Source organism: Culex quinquefasciatus, chromosome 2 (genome assembly GCF_015732765.1).
Source record: "Culex quinquefasciatus strain JHB chromosome 2, VPISU_Cqui_1.0_pri_paternal, whole genome shotgun sequence".
Lineage (NCBI taxonomy): Eukaryota > Metazoa > Arthropoda > Insecta > Diptera > Culicidae > Culex > Culex quinquefasciatus.
Window position 1 is genome coordinate 177,776,795 of NC_051862.1, and position 17,821 is coordinate 177,794,615.

Sequence of the window (17,821 nt, forward strand, 5' to 3'; positions counted from 1 at the left end):
GTCATATCTTCAATGTTTTGGACTCATTGGAAAGGTTTTATGATAACCTAACCAACGATGGGTCGGATGATGGGTCCGGACAAAGTTTACATACATTTAAGTGAGATCCGGCTTCAAAAAAGTACATAAATATCACTTAACGGTGCACAGCAACCAGAACTTTTACACCCAGATTTTTGTTGCAGACATTTTAGTATCTTTAAAACTACGGGTACTATCGAAATATTTTTTGGTTCTTCCCCTAAAATACTGTCCACAAAGTAATTTACAACAAAGTTTCACTAATTTTACAATCCCGTAGTTGCAGGATTGGATCCGTAAGTTTGACAATTTTGGAATAAGAAGACAACAACATCCTTCGTTGCTGTGCACCCTTAAGTGGTCATAACATGAGACAGGGTTGCCAGATCTTCAATGTTTTGGACTCATAGGAAAGGTCTTTTTATTACCTAACTAACGATGGGTCGGATGATGGATCCGGACATAGTTTACATACATTAAAGTGAGATCCGGCTTTAAAAAAGTACATAAATATCACTTAAGTGGTCATATCTCGAGACAGGGTTGCCAGGTCTTCAATGTTTTGAACTCATTGGAAAGGTCTTTTGATAACCTTTCCAACGATGGGTCGGATGATGGATCCGGACATAGTTTACATACATTTAAGTGAGATCCGGCTTCAAAAAAGTACATAAATATCACTTAAGTGGTCATAACTTGAGACAGGGTTGGCAGATCTTCAATGATTTGGACTCATTGGAAAGGTCTTTAGATTACCTAACCAACGATGAGTCGGATGATGGATCCGGACATAGTTTACATACATTTAAGTGAGATCCGGCTTCAAAAAAGTACATAAATATCACTTAAGTGGTCATAACATGAAACAGGGTTGCCAGATCTTCAATGTTTTGGACTCATTGGAAAGGTTTTATGATAATCTAATCAACGATGGGTCGGATGATGGATCCGGACATAGTTTACATACATTTAAGTGAGATCCGGCTTCAAAAAAGTACATAAATATCACTTAAGTGGTAATATCTCGAGACAGGGTTGCCAGATCTTCAATGTTTTGGACTCATTGGAAAGGTTTTATGATAACCTAACCAACGATGGGTCGGATGATGGGTCCGGACAAAGTTTACAAACATTTAAGTGAGATCCGGCTTCAAAAAAGTACATAAATATCACTTAAGTGGTCATAACTTGAGACAGGGTTGCCAGATCTTCAATGTTTTGGACTCATTGGAAAAGTCTTTTGATAACCTAACTAACAATGGGTCGGATGATGGATCCGGACATAGTTTACATACATTTAAGTGAGATCCGGCTTTCAAAAAGTACATAAATATCACTTAAGTGGTCATAACTTGATAAAGGGTTGCCAGATCTTCAATGTTTTGGACTCATTGGAAAGGTCTTTTTATTACCTAACCAACGATGAGTCGGATGTTGGATCCGGACATAGCTTTCATATAGATTAGTGACTCAAAGTATCAACTCTGACACTTTTTTATACGTAACATTTGAACTACTTATCGGATCTTCAAACAATGCAATAGTGCACTATGGGGCACCAAAACGGATCGAATGCAACTTGTTTGACTCAAATCGGATCAGCCAGTGCCGAGAAAACTTGGCAAGAATTTTGAGCACCAAAGTGAATACGCACACACATACACACACACACACACACAGACATTTGTTCAGTTTTCGATTCTGAGTCGATAGGTATACATGAATATAGGTCTACGAGCTGTTTTTCAAAAGTTCATTTTTCGAGCAGGATTATAGCCTTACCTCAGTGAGGAAGGCAAAAGAATGGCCGGGCCTGAGAAAAGCTGTTTCAGCATAATTCATGTCTGATACAGAATATACTTTCTCATAATTTCTCAGCCAGCCTACAAGTGAAGGATTGGAAGCACACACATAAAAAATGGGGGAAATTGGGAAATTGTTTAGTTTTTTTTATAGCCTGAGATTTGAAAATCTTACAATACTTAACTTGACATAAAGGAATAAATAGAATTTAATTTGGTTATTAAGAAATAATCGAATTTTGAATCTGAAAAAAAAAATTAAAATATATATCCATTGGATGTTAGCTAAATCTTTATAATTATTCATAATTATTTCACAATTCTGCATTCCGTCACTCCTTTCTATGAAATTTACCATGAAAGCAACGCAAAAAACATCATTTCATTCTAGAGCAAAAGTGTGCGAAAACGGAAATGAAAGATCTGCTTTTTGCGATTCTGGCAAAGGAAAAAAAAAAAACAATCTCGCACATATCACTTACACGGCTACCGTAAAGCACCACTCCTCTGAAGAGGCAGAGATGTCTGCACAGTGTTTCAGAACACCACGATGACAGTCCTTCTTATGCAATCCCTCTCCTCTCCATACTTAAAAGGGGGGAGTCTATCGACATTCATCAACTCTACAGAAGCAGAAGCATGTAGGCATGGCATATTTCGCGCGCAAAAGAGAAATGTGAGGAAAAATGGTGCAACATGTGAAAGACATGCCATCATCCGAGAAGACCCAGAGCAGGTTATTTTGGGACGTGGTGACGATGCTATCGCGCGATGTTCTCCAGTCGATTGCTGCATGCTGTTGGAAAACATGTGTCCCAGGACCAAATTCGGTCTTGTGCCGGGAGCTCGCATAACTGTACAAATAAATCGTCACCTTAAGTGGATGACGACGGTTGTTCTTGAGCATAAATCTCGGTCCATGCAGCGAGCGAGAGCAGCAACTGGTTTATGCCCTTGCAACGAAAGCAAACTTAACAAATTTTACGCTGGAGGATGCGGGCACTGTTTTAAATCAGGACCCTTTTCAAGGATTGGCTCGACATGTGCGCAAGGATTGCGGCTGGGACCACCTCTAATAAGTTACACAAATAAAAGCAAACGGATTGTAAACATGCCAGATTAGGAAAGTAAACACGAGTTGATTTATTTGTTTTAGCCGCAAATAGACTTTTCGAAGGGCAGTTTAGCCCGATTTGATGAAAGGCTTTGATGTAGACATGATGAAAACTTTTAAATCTTAAAAAATCAGTTTAAAAAATAGCAATGCGAACATTGAAAACAATCCAAAAATTATACGAATCACCCCTCAGCTAGAGAGCACGTTTTGAATGCTCTTTTTCCATGCTGGAAGCATATCTCTCCCTCTCTCGGTGCTCGCTAGCTATTTTCTCATTCTCTGTTTGTGATTGCTGCACAGCTTGCTGGTTGAGAGGAACATTTTATGTTGTGGAGGTGTTTATGCTTCAGTACTGTGTTGTATATGCTGAGCTAGTACCTTACAGAGAGTGCATCAATGTGCAGCCCACTCGAGCATATGCGCGTTTTTTTATCCGGGCAGTGAATTGGTTTAAAAAAATGTTTTTCAGTGCAATAAATTAATGGAGTTTTCTAATAATAATTTTTTGCAATTCCGTCGTGAAACTACTTACTTTTCCTGTCATTCTTGAACGGCGAAAAAGCCTACTTTTCTGTACCAAAAATAACAGAATCGAATAGTTATACTTTTCAAAATAAATGCTGAAAAGTTCTACTTTTCAACAGATAAAATATTTCTTTAACCACACCATAACATCAAATATCGGTTAAATTTGATATCAAAATAATAGCTTTTTTATAGTGGTCCATTATAGAAATAGGGGGTCCATAACTTAAAAAGAAATCTTTTTTCAATTGACTATTTTTTCATCCTAAATTAAATTAATTTATAAAAACATTTGTATTTCTACTCCACTGCATCAACCACCTTCGAAGGTAACCGCACTTATTCTCGACCTCTTTGTCGTTTCTCTCTGCTTGTTTTGCTTTTCTCCATTCCGCATCTACTCCAGCAACAACAGAGTCCGCGTATTCTTCGCTCTCTCCGATCAACAACATCGTATTGGCTCTGCTGCTGGTCTGGGTTGTTGCTGCTGCTGCTGGCTCTCCGAATGTTTACCTTTTTGTGCCAGGTTCGTCAGTCTCGTTTGAACCTTTCGCCGGTTCGTATCGTATTCGCTGGGTGCGTGTTGTTTGTCGTCGGTTCGATTCCCGGCGTCAATTTGTTTTGCTTTTTTGTTGACGTTAATTTTTCACGACATTGAACTTGGGAGGTGACACTTTTGTGTAATTTGCCGATTAAGGTGAAAAGTGACCTGATCGGGTTGGAATGCTGATGTCTGGTTGACGGATGAGTCAGGTTACAGTTCAGTGGATTGTGAGCTCATCGGATAGCTCGGGTGTCGTACATGTGTGAAGATAACAGTTGCAAGTGCGTTTTGTGGAACAAGTTGACGACTTGGATCGTCGCCGATGGGTATCGATAATTGTATGGTATTGTGCAGTGTTGCTGATCAATGTCATTACTGCGTTGTGTGATTGAGGCAATAATAACATAAATTACTGTGTCCGCATGTACGTGATCCTTCAACGATTTTGGGGGCTGTAATCGAGCACAAATCGTCTTCTGCTGCATATATCTACATGAAGAAATGCTAATAATGCTAAATTGTTGAACGCTACACGCCGAAATTGAGCAAAATTGAAGCAACGGTGTATGGTTTGGAGAAAGAAGCTACATCAAAAAAATAATAATAAACGCACATGTGAGGGGGTTTGTTGCTAAAGTTGTCCAAAATACCCGAAAAATAAAAGAAAGAAACGAAATAATTATCTCAACAGCAGTAGCTGAAGGAAAAAAAAAACGGATGAAATCGATCCACTCAAAAAATATATGTCCGTGCGAGTGTATGTGTGCAAATCCGTGTGTATCTACATCTCTGTATGTGCAATGTGCGTATGTGCTGATAATTAAACCGTAAGATTTTGGATGGTTCAAAAATTGATTAAACCCCCTGACGACCGCGAGCTTTTTTGAATAAACCCCAGAAACCCTGTGTCCGTGAAGATTCCGCGAAGAAGAAGCCGATTTTGGCGGCTGCTGCGAAAAGTTGATTTTTGGCGTCAAAAATATTGAAGAGAAATCGGTTGATGATTCGAGTTTTGAGGTTTGCCGGATTTCGCCTGGGATATATGGCGCTGTGGAAGTGAGAGTAAACAACGCGCAATCTTTTGGGGCGCGTACGCAAAGCGGACCTCGGCGATCATCGGCGGCTGATTGAGGATCTCCTACTATCGGCGCGGGCGCGAAGAAGACACCACCCCGGAACGAAAAGGTAATCGATCGTTTTAACGCCATTTTACGATGATTTAAAATTTTAAGGGTGATCTGCGAAAACGAAAATCCATTAAAAACGTTGATTTCCCAAGGATTCGGGGATTCAGGTCAAACCGGAGAAGGACATTGTTTTGAATGGGAAAGTCGGTTTCTGGAAGATACTCCCACAATGTTTTTTTTTCGCTTTCTCAAGAGATAGCAAACAAAACAACAGGGCAGGTAGTCGAGGCTTAAAAGGATGCCATTCATCCTCTTTTCAAGCTTCTACCCCGAGGGGGACTATCGGTAATGCCCTATGGGTGACTTAACGTTTTTCCAACGGAAAAAATGCACTTCTTTGCACTGGTCCAGCTGGTCAGCCAGTTAGGTTTTTGTACCTTGAAGGCTGTATAATGCTATTTGTTTTTGAAAAATTAAAATTAAGATGAAAAAAAAAGAACGTAACAATATAACAAATTGGATTTATTCTATTACTTCTTATCAGTGCCCTTTAATTTATACTACAAGCACTACAATGTGTGTACGAGCTTACAATGTTGCAATCTTATTTGAACTATGACACTGATCAGCGAGTTGCATTGCATCAATAACACAGGAAGAGGGTTGATTTGTGCTAGATGTGTTTTATTGTTTGGAGGTGATTGTTTTAAAACTTCATACTTTTGCTGAGGACCACTAAACGATCATCACGGAACATTTGACCTGTTTTATTATTTTTTTAAGATTATTTATAAGATATTTTGCAAAATAAGCATTTTTAAACATTCAAACCCGACCGTAGTTACATAATAAATACTTTTTTTTTTCATTGATTAATTCATAAAATAAATCATGTTAATAGAATTACTACTTTTCCGCAAGATACTAACGTATTCCTTAGCCTGAATTTAAAGCAAAAAGTAAGTGTTGTCAATACCGCTACAATATTTTAAAAATATTATTAAAGTGGACTCTATCGTTGTCGATATTAAAGGGACCGTCCATCAGGAGATCAGGAGGTATAGAACGAAAAATCAAAGCGTGCTACTTTTATCTTTTAATTCAAACCTAATAATCAAACAGAATTTAAAAGCAAACTTAAATACACACAAACAAAATATGTAATAAAAAAATACAGGTAATTTTTCAACATTTCAATGCAAAAAGGTGTTTTAAATGCATTTTACACCAGTCCAATTATTTTGCAATCATTAGTTTTCAAAATATTGAAGCATTAGCGATTTTTTTGAGAAAAAAACCTTTAGCGGTACTGTACAATTAAATTTTACAAAAAAATCATAATATTCTTAAACTAGCCAAATTTGACCTTTAAAACTCACAAATCTAAAAATCTCAAATGAATGCTGGGTTTTGTCATCTTTCAGTGTATTTTTTCAGAAGTCGGTTAAATTTCCTACAAGTTTATCATTTACCACTTTTTGCTAAGTTACAGCTATATTTTAATTACGAATTACACACATATTTCAATAATTTACACCGATTTTGATAACTTACTCACATTTTTATGAACATTGAAAAAAAAGAATTACTAGATTAAATTTTCAAAACAACCTATCCGTCATGAATTTCCTATGCAGATAGGACCTTTTGAAAATTTAATATTGTTTGGAAATATTTAATCAAATGTAATATAAAATAGAAAGACAGAACGCTTTACTTATTTTATTTTAATTTATTAGTTCCACTTTATACAATAAATTTGGCATTTGTCTCATATATCACTTTATAGAAATTGTGTTTTACATAAAAACTTACGTTTGAATAAAATATATGGAGTTTAATATTAAAAAAACGTCATACACAACAGCTCAATTTTTTTATCCTCCTTTCTGCTCTAAATTGTATAACAAAATGAAAAAAAAGTAAACGTTGTTCAAAAACTACGTTTTGATATAAATAGTTGATTTAGATTTTTTTCACACTGTAACATTTTTTTGCTGAATATCCTTGGAATATCCTGATCCTACGGACGAAACATTGAATAATATTTGTGGTGGCTTGAATTGGTGGACAAAGTTTAATTCAATTAAAATATGCCTTGATTTTTTTTTTCGAAAACGTAAAAAATTACACGCGTTGAGAAAACAAAAAAATTAGCAACGTTTTTATACTTAAACCATAAATCAAACCACAGATTCTTCTTCAATTTAATTTCTCATTAGGATTCCGTTTGGTTTTTTCGCATCGGCATTCAAAACTAAACATTAATCTATTGAAATTCAAGTTTTACAAGATGCATTGGAATATCCTTTTTTATCGCTCGACAAGAGTTGAGAACATTTACTCCAAAATATATTCTTGCTGTTGCTATATTTCGAAGTAATAAAAGCTTAATTTGAATCTATTGTTTGAAACTTCTTAAAAAAATAAAATGGAAATAAAATTATTAAATAATGCATTTATTAATTTTAGCAGTTAACTCTTGAGAGAAAAAGGGAACATTTTCATCAAAATCCTTGAATCAATTAAAAACAATGATTGAAAATTCGTTGAAAAGCTTTGTTTATCCAACACACAATTAGGCACAGCTTCCTGACTTATTTAAAACACAATCAACCGGCGTGGTTTGGTGAGTGAGACTTTCAGATATCGTGGCCGGAGATAAATGACCGGTTTTTGATTGCTCCCCCTTCTGCTCTGCTCTGGTTGGTATTTTTGTTGATTTGTTTTCCCCACATTTTATAGCCAGTGACTGCTGCTGCTGTTGTTGTCGTTGTCCCAAAGTGCTACCATATAATCGGCCGAACGGCCCGTGGACCTGGTCGTCCTTATTCCGACGACCGTTTAATGACTCCAGGCCCGCGCGCGAGTTCGAAATCGAATTCGACTATAATGCCATTGAAAGGGAAATTTGATTCGATTTGGTCGGAGCTGGAGAGCGTGAAAATGCTTATCCGGATGGAATCGTTTAGTGAGGTGAGTTTTTTTTTGTTGTATTTTAGTAAAAAAATCGATTAAAGCAGTTTAACGAGTTTAGAAATGTCCACGTGTGACGTGTGGGCTTTTTTCTTCTCTCCTCTGAATTGAGGTTAGTTCCTAACCTAATGAAAGTAGCTCTGATGAATTTCAAAAAAACACCAACAATGCCCACACTTTGCATGGTTTTCTCACTGTTGCCGAATATAAGCCATTAAGGTGTGCATCAAAGGGAGATGCAGCTGCAAACACCCCATCGGCTCACTTTGAGCGCGCAGAGTTGCATAATAACAGAGCTCGGCACAGAAGAAAAGGGTTTCCTCTTCAATCTCTATAACAAACCTTTTTTTTTTCGCTCAAGACCCTCGTGTTTGCAAATTTGAAGCTCTACATAAATGCTTTCGCTTCACGTGGCGGCGGAACAACACTGAAGAAAAAAAAAACCTTTTGGCAAATGATGCACTTCAGGTGAGGCTTCGAGGAGGAGGAGGTAGGCCAGGCCATGTGATTATACGGTAAGATTGGCACCCTTCGGCCGGATTCCGAGAACCGGGGTGCGATCTCAATAGGGGTGCAATGAGATCCGAGGAATGGATGCTGCACTTGTGGGAGCCGAAATTTCGTGATTGCACGTGGCAGCTCAATCGAGGTTACGAGACAAGTGATAGAGAATGGTGGAATCAGTTGCGATTTTGAGATAAAGATTGGATCGTAGAAAATGAGGAATCAGTTTGGTATTAGTAAATGTTTATTTGCCCTCCGATTTCTTGAATTTGTGATTTTGGATGGTAAAAATTTAAAATATCTTGGACGTAACTTTTGAAGGAATTTTCTGATCGATTTGGTGTTTTCGGCAAAGTTGTATGTATTGATGAGGACTTTTTAGAAAAGATAGGCACACGGAATTTTTTTGATTTTTTTTTAATTAACTCTATTTTTCACAAAAAATATTTTTTCCGGAATCCGTAATTTTTTATTTTTGACATATTTTGATATGTTTTAAGGGAACAAAAATTCGCAACTTTTGAGTGATTTGATATGGGCGTAATATTGAATGTTTGGCCCTCAATTTTGGACGTGTGTTTACCAACATAAGAACTTTTGCAGAAGTATTTAAAATATAACTTTATTTTGGAAATATTTTTTTTTATTATTGCGCCCAACACATACATGTTTCGAAATTTGTAAAATTTTGAAAAATAATTGAGTAAAGAAAAGTTTGTTTAACAATTTTCAATAATTATCCAACATTACTGCGTTTTTGGGCAAGATTATTCAGCAACACAAAATGTCTCAATTTAATGTTTCATTTTCCACCAGACTCAAAGTCTTTTAAATTTCGCAAAAAGTATAAAAATCTGCAAAAAAAAAAATAAAGTGTTCAATAAATTTGCCAACTAAAAACACGAGCAACAATTTCCCCTTCACTCGTGCGGGAAACCGATAGTGGGGTTATTCATGAGTTCCAAACTGTCAAAATTCTAACGCCGTTGCTAATTTTTGGTAGCGTTCTTTTATTACGTAACCGATACCGATATTGCAAATTATGAAAATTGACCGATTCTTCGGCTCCTTTTTAAAAAAAATCCAAAGTTTTTTTCAGCGTTTTGGCTGTAGTGGCAAAATAAAAGAAGAAACCCCCCAATGTTATTGCATATTTGGAAAGATAATAAATTTTCCTACAAAGAAATAACATGCAGAATGAATAATATAGTATCTGAATAGTATCTGTGCTTCCCCTGAAATAAAAATGTAGCGTGACGGGACAACATCGTAAAACTGGACTTTTAAAAGGCACACTTCAAAAATCGCTACAGTTTTGCCAGTTTGATTTTTAAAAACTTTTGCTCTTCTACACATTATCACAAATTAAAAAACGAATCTTTTGCTCCTTGAACTGGAAGAATTGGTTGAAATTTGAGTTTTTGCCAGCAATTTCTTTTCGTGACGGGACAACGAAAGGAGCAGATTTATGAAAAAACTCCTCTCCCGTTTAATGGCTTGCAGACCACATTTGGTCAATATTCTTGGCTTTTAAGGTAAGAAAACGCATTTAAAGCACATTGCAATTATTGCATCATAATAAAAATGATTGTTTTCATATTAAAAATCACATTGAAAATTGAAAAATGTAACATTTTGGTGTAGCTTCGCTAAGAATCGGTCAATTACACTATTTTCGAAAAATAAAGTATTTTGTGAAAATTTGAGTATTTTACTAGAAAACTCTATTAATAGTGAAAAAGCATAAACAAATTTGCTTCGTTTGATACATTTTTGCAAATTATGAAAATTTAAGCATTTTCAAAAAATATGCTATTTTGTGAAAATTTTAGTATTTTACAAAAAAAAAACTCTTAAAAAACTGAGAAAGCATACAATTTTATTGAAAGTTTTCTGAACTTCTCAAAAAAAATTTCAAGGATGGACAATCATGGTCACTTTTTAAAAAAATCGAAAAATAAAAAAATACTATGCTTTCTTCTTTTATTAAAAAAAAACATTTGTTTTTTAGAAAAATTACTCCATTTTTGTATAAAAAGTTAATTAAAACCGGCAAACCTTTTGTATCTATTTTCTTCCCAAAACTTTTCATCAATACCTACAACTTTGCCGAAGACACCAAATCGATCAGAATATTCTTTGAAAAGTTATTGATTTTCGAATATTTACATTCCATTTTTGTATGGACAGCTGTCAAAATTGTATGGAGCCTTGTATGGGGAACCAAAGACACAAAATGGCTTCTTTGTTCATAGGGCCAGAGAGCCAAAGTTTGAACCAAATCAAAAAATATAAATATAATCTCAATCAAATGATTCTGCTAAGTAGATCAGCACTACCAAATCCAAATCCGACACAAGGTGAGAATAAAATCTAACGAGTCCATCAACGCTTGTTTGAACTCATCAAGCAGCAAATGAAAACAAACTTCATACTCACACCCGAAACAAAAAAAAAAAAAACAAACCAAAAACTAACAGACCGCATTTTCACATCCACTTCCCGCGCGCAACCCCTTTTCTTCAATATAAATCACTTAAAGTCCCGAACAAGAAGCATGCTCAAAATTCCGTAAATCATCGAAAAACAAACTCAACAAACATGCATAAATCAGGCGGTCGCGGGAGAAATGTTGCCCGTTGAAGAATTTCAATAATGACCAATAAGAGCATTTTTTTGAAGATCGATTCTTGGCAGCGCTCGAAAGTGGTTTCCAGCATTGGAGCGCGGTTTAGTTGAGTGCCATCCAGTTTGGAGATTTTTTCGGCCTTCCGAATGTATCCTCCAAATGTGATGATCCCGAAGTATGTGTATCTCTCTCTCGCTAGTTTTGATTTTTGTTTTTCGCGGCTAAACAAGCCGGAGCGAGGAAAGTCGGTAAAAGTGCTACCACTTCTTCTGGTTTACTCGTCGATTTCCATCAAAATTCAATTGGCTTCAAACGAAACGGAGAAGAGTTTTTTCGAAGGTACACCCAAACGGTAGAATTGTGACAACTGATGGGATCAGCAAGCAATTGCATTTGTTGATAGCATCTGTCAACGCGATGCGCTTCAAAGGCGCAGATGTGAACAACAAAATTTGACGTTTTGTCACCAATACAATTTTATCATTGTTTGATCGAACTCTCTACGAAAATGCAAACGAGCTGTAATGGCATCTTTTGGCGTCTTTTGTGTCAAAATTGTCAGAGAATCCCTTGTTTGGGTGTACCCTACGGAGTTCTTCCATTCCCCGCAGCTTCTCACTCTCTGAGGAGGCCAAGTACCGCGCCAGTTGAACGATCGGCCGGTAGAGATCCGGCCAAGTGCTCGCTCGAGTGCACAAACACCGACCGCCCGTCGATGAGCCTCTACAAACAATAACAATGTCAACAGTCTAACTGCATTTTCCAGCGTTGTTGTACGTGAGTATCCGTCCCGATTCGTATCTCATTATGGGGCTCTAAGAGGGGAGCCGATGGAGGGCGAACCACTCGATCTGATTTGGGCGCGTCCGTTACATGGCCACGATGCGACGTACGCCTTAGAGTTACAAAGGCCTTGAAGGCACCGCGAACGCGAAGGAAAACAAAGGAAGATTCCCCGAAAAAAAAACTTCAAACCTCATCAGATGTGCGCCGATGTAATAATAATTACGCCCTGCGGACGTTCCACGGGCCTCGAAAAAGGGAAAGCCGAAAGAACATTCCAAAGAGAGTCGGCCAGAGATATTCAATTATACGGATTGCTGAGCTTCAGCTGAGCCGGCTGGAAACCCGCCCCGCAGGGCATCGGATTACCTCCAGAACGTCAAGACCAGACGGTTTAGCTGGAGATTTGCATCGGCTTCGGAATCGTCAACGCGTGCTGGACAACAACCTCCGGCCCAGGTCTCTGGAGAATACCGAGAATCGTCGCGTGATTTGACTGCATAAATTATTGGTTCTGAGGTGCGCGACGCATTGACAGCCGCGAGAGGTGCATTGTTATTGTTTTTGTGGACGTCTTGATCGGTGTTGTAACGCGCTTTAGAATACAGTAAATCCCTTGCGAGACATCCGAAAATGACAGTGTCACTTTTTACAAGAGTTATAACTAGAGATGAGTAGCACCCAACCGAGAGGAAAGATCAATAGGTTGAGAGTACTTTACTCTCAGGTTCGTTTTAAAATTTACCAGCATTAAAAAAACAAAATGCCGGCTGTGGGAATCGATTTCAAGATCTTAAAGAACCTCAATTCAGAATTGATGTGCGTAGATTGGTAACTCGAGAAAAGGTTGGTATCTTCTCGTTGTTACCACAAACCTCTCAATCTAAATTGTGACCATTTTACTCTCAACTGGCTGCTCTGGGTGTAGAAGAAGGGGATTAGGATGAGCTTGAAAGCTTAAAAGAAAGAACCACTATGAAGGTTTGAAATTGGATGCAGAACAAAGTGAAAATAGCTTTTAGATTGGGTGCTTATTAGGGTTGACCGTCGCGTCTCGATGGTGCTGGAGGTTCAGAATGGTTCTATAGGGAGAGGGCTCTCAGCAGGAGGTCGTAAAATAATGTGGACAAAATTGAAACTAGATTAGATTACACCGAAGGGATTGGGTGGCTAGAGTGGGTAGAAACGGTTTGAAACTGTTGTTTTTGAGCCGATAAATCTTAATAATTGCTTTTTTCTTCGCTGGAGCTCATCAAAGGTGATAAATTCTAGCCGTATTGTTCGTTGATTTTGGTCCGTAATTCTTTAGAAGAAGACATCTTACATCTTTAAGCTCAAATTGGATTTATCAAAAAGGTTGCATGAAGTTTGAAATTTTTGTTTCTGCTCCATTTTTTTTCTATTAATTTAACACCATTGCCACTATAAATCCGACGGCGTCGAAGTAAGTGATTTCCCCGCCAGAAAACATATGCTTCGCAGCCAGCCGCCTAATTACCGACCGAGTTCGATCCAACAGCCAAAAAAAAAAAAGAACCACGACCTCTTGTTTGGAAAGGAATTTTCTGCACGCAAGGCTGGTTTTTTCCTCTCTGCTCTAATGTGAATTCTCGCCATATGTTCTACCGGCGGCGTCCGTTTCCTTTCGAAACAGTGACACGTGGCCAATAATGATCGAACCTCGACGCCGAAGGGGAGTTCCGAAAGGATTCAATTCGTGCACACAATAAGCCTCGCATGATTTCGTTTGTCCATTGTTGACGAACCCCCTCGTGTTCTGAACACACGTTTTGTTAGCAGATCTTCAAACACGATTTGCGCGGTGGTCCCGACGACGTTCTTGGGAAACACCTGAAGTATTGAGCCACCGGAACCCCCGGTAGCTAATTGTAACCAATGGAAACCGACCAAATAAAAGCGACCCCGAGCGCTTCTGGAAGTGCATAAACAAGCCCTGCCCAGATAACATTTACCCCTCTCGGGGTGATAGTTTTATTATACCAGACCTGCAAGTTGGACAGCCACGCCGTTTTAGCATGACTAACCGTAAGGAGACAGGTCGAACCTTTTCCTGAAGTCGTACGCCGTCGTTGCAGCGCACGTAACCCCTTAAGTTACGCCCAGAAGAAGCACGATCCAAATCAGAATATTTATAAAAAGTGAAAACCTGGCCCTGGAATCTGGTCTTGGGCGACGACGACGACGACTGGCTTCGAAGATCCTCGGCCGGCGCTGAAGAAGATGGATCGACGGATGGTTGTACGCGGAGGCCCACATGAATATGCAAATCTAGCAGAAGCAGCAGAATCTTCCCGGCAGATTGCACGTCAAAACAGGCGCGGTAGTAGGTGGTGCGAAGGGTGAAATCCTGTTTGGAAAGATTTGTGGAAGAGTTGGCTCAAGTCTCGGATGAGCAGGTGTTGTGAATGGCAGTAGTACACTAAAATGAAGGAATTCAACTTTTCTGACAAGTTTGTCACAAGCTCTGATATTCAAAACAAACATGGGGTAATGTTACAAATCGTCGCTGTCGTGCTAACTTGTCAATTTTGGGCCAAATCGAGTTAAGGGGTTACATACATGTAAATCGGCAAAAATTTCAGAGGTTGGTTTGAGCACACGCTTAAACTTGTTTTAAATCTGTTTTCAGGGCATTAAAATATACATTTTCATCTATCAATAAAATAAATTTGAACACATTTGGTTGTATATTTGCCGAGATATAGCTATTTGAAGTTAGCAGTTTCAAAAAACGGGTGCCACGATATCTCAACACTGCTTTGACCAAATCGGCTCAAAATTTTGGTGAAGACTCATTAAACCGGTCCCGTGTGCATGACGAAGGCTGATTTTAGAAAAGTTTATTTTAAAAAAAGATAAAAATATTTTTGTGTTTTTCATATAAAAATTTGTCAGTTTTTGATTTTTGTATTTTTTTAAAAAACAAAATTTCAAAATCGGGCTTCGTCATGCACACGGAATATGTCTTGAGAGTCTTCACCCCAAATTTCAGCTAATTTGGTCTATCCCATCTCGAGATATCGTGGCACCCGTAAATCAACTCGGTGTTCAGAGAAAAACGCTCACAAAGTTTGACAGTCAGCTTTGCGCATGGCAAAAGTTAAAACTTAAATAGTCTTCTACTCACTTAAATCATGACATATCTTCATGAAACTTTCAGGAGTGATTGGAATTCATCTTTTTAAAGGATTTAATAAATATTCGGAATTATGAAATATTGAGATTTTCTACATGTATGTAACCCCTTAAGAACGTCATTTTGTGCAGCTCCCAATGCCTCACCTTTGGATCTTCACAGATCCCCAAAATCCGATTTTAATCCTGAGATATTCAATAAAAACCGAGAAAACTCTGTGCATTTTTGTCACTTTTCATATGAAGAAATGTTTCAATCTTGTCGTGCTATCTTGCCACAGCCCGAACATTGATGTAAGTGCGACAATTGGTCAAAGAGATTTCAGGTCAGAACGCGTTTGACACAGGAACGAGCTCGACGACCGTAAACATTTTCAGTTATAACTCGGGACTTCAGCAACGAAATTCAACCAAACTTCAGGACAATGCACATAATGGTTTACCAAACAAAACGTGTTTGTTATTGTTTACATTGCGTGCTTTCGTTTTTGTTTATTCAAGGTCAAACGTTAAAACGCGTTTTTCTCGGAACGTCAAAAAGCGACAAACGACAAGATAGCACGACGGCGTCGAAGTGAAGTTTTTTTTAGTGTTTGATCAGAATTAATCAATGTTCGATTCCTTAATGAACACACATAGTATCTTAAGCCGAAAATCTGGTCCCGCTTATCTGTTCAGCTCTATCACAAAGACCAACACGGAAGTCAGCAATTTAAATGCCAAACTCCTGTCTTCTTTGGTATCGTTCTCTTCTACCAAGCGATTGCAACCTGTTTTCGTGTATTCGTCACGGCTTTTATGACTAAGCACCTGAAACATTCCCCCCTCCCCAGCGTTCGCCAAAGAAAACAAACACGTGTTTCTAGCAATACGCGGTGAGCTAATCAGTCGTCATCCACGATGCTATCGACTTGCTCGTCAGAAAACTGGTTCCTCCCGAACTTCGTCGTGACTGACGTCGTCTGTGGGAGATGAACACATCTTTGCGCGAAAAAATGTTCGGAAACCTGTTCCGCGTGGGTTCAAGACGTGGAGGCACGACTCCCGTGTTCAAGCTTCGTGACCTGCGCACGTTCCCGTCAGGTTTATGCTCGATGCAAGCCTTTCCGACGACGAGTTCAAACTGGTCTTGCTGGTCTTACGGCAGAGACAACCCCTCAAGGACGTTCGGCGGAATGCGAACGACTTCCAACCTGTGTGCTGCGATAATAATGAATCTCAACCCGGGCCAGCATTCAGCGAAGAGTGTGTTGGTGCAACGAGAGGCTATCAGAGTTGAGCAAAAACACTGACAACATAAACGCGTCTGTGCATGGACATGAACCGTACAGGCCGAGTACGGTATCTCCGCTTTGGGGGGTTTGATGAAGATCGATTTGTCATGTAGTGGCGCGCTGACAGGTGGGAAAAGTCCGGCTACCGCTTACAATGTAGTCGATGTGGCAAAACCGTTTTGTTGATTGGGAAGCTGAATCAGTGACGAACTGCTATACATAATCGGCGTGAAGACAGTTAGCCAAACTAGATGCCCGGAGGCAATGAGGTCACACATCCGATGTGGCAGCAACAGCCCTAGCCCGGCCAAGGTCGTAAAGTTGTAGTCTTACGAGTTCATCGTTGATGATCTAGCCGACTAATCAAGTTCGTGATTGAGCGTAGCAGGATAGAAACCGAATCCCTTAATTTTCAAGTCGTTCGAAGGAACCACAAAAACAGAACCCAGAAAACTCGTTAAAAAACACCGAACAGATTAAGCCTTAATTAAGTCGCTTTATGTACCCCTCGTGGGTTCACCTTTATGCTGTTCTCTAGGAGCCCACATACGTGTAAGGTAGCTAGCAAACCCGAGAATGCACGGATGAGTGAAACTCGAAGAAAACAAAGAACAACCCGATTCAAAATCCATTTAAACCATCCTTTTGTGTCGAGGCCACATCATCCAAGGGGGGAAAACAGGTATTTTTTAAACTGAAAAAAAAAATAATCAAAAGCGAATGAAAACGCTAAAAGAGAAGGTCGATGATGATGATGAAATCAAAGGGAACCCCCGGAGGAGCAGGAGTTGTGGAAGCGTCCCAAGAACACAACCTGAAGAACATTGCCGGACAGCATCCTTGCCGGGCTGTGATTATCGTTGTAATTTTAATGAACGCTGTGGAGCGGACAGGAAGATCGACGGCCGTTGGTGGTGGCTTCCGAAATACGGACCGTGCGGGGTTGTGACTTTGGACGGCACTCAAATGAGAGGAAAGTGCTCTCAAACGTGTAGTGAAATGGTCAACGGTCTCCAGAGCACTCTGTGGGGAGGAATTTCGGAATGAATTTACCAACTAATTCGTGGAATTTAAATTTACTCCATTTTGTGTCGGTATGTGTAGATCAAAATTTCAGGAGCATTATGCTCTCGTTGGTATTATTATTCTCACAATTAAAATTCGGGACCGTTTTACTCTCGCCCTTCTGCTGTTACTGCAAGCAGATAAACTACCCGTTCTTTACGGTTTCTTCTCATTGGTAGCATCAAAGCATTGCATATTTCATGAATGACCAAATCTCCAACTCTTTCGGAGAAAATCGAAAACAGAAAAAAAACCCCGAATCACACTCACTCACAGAGGTGATTCAAATTGGCTGCTG

At 38.9% G+C, this 17,821-nt stretch overlaps 1 protein-coding gene across 1 annotated transcript in view; it reads left to right on the top strand.

Annotated features, from left to right (window-relative positions):
• The first annotated feature begins 3,989 nt into the window (after window positions 1–3,989).
• Window positions 3,990–17,821, top strand: part of LOC6033152 — a 165,053-nt gene continuing 151,221 nt past the window's right edge. The window contains exon 1 of the mRNA XM_038251428.1: window positions 3,990–5,194. The gene's annotated coding sequence lies outside the window, so the exon portion shown is untranslated. The remainder of the gene's footprint in view (window positions 5,195–17,821) is intronic.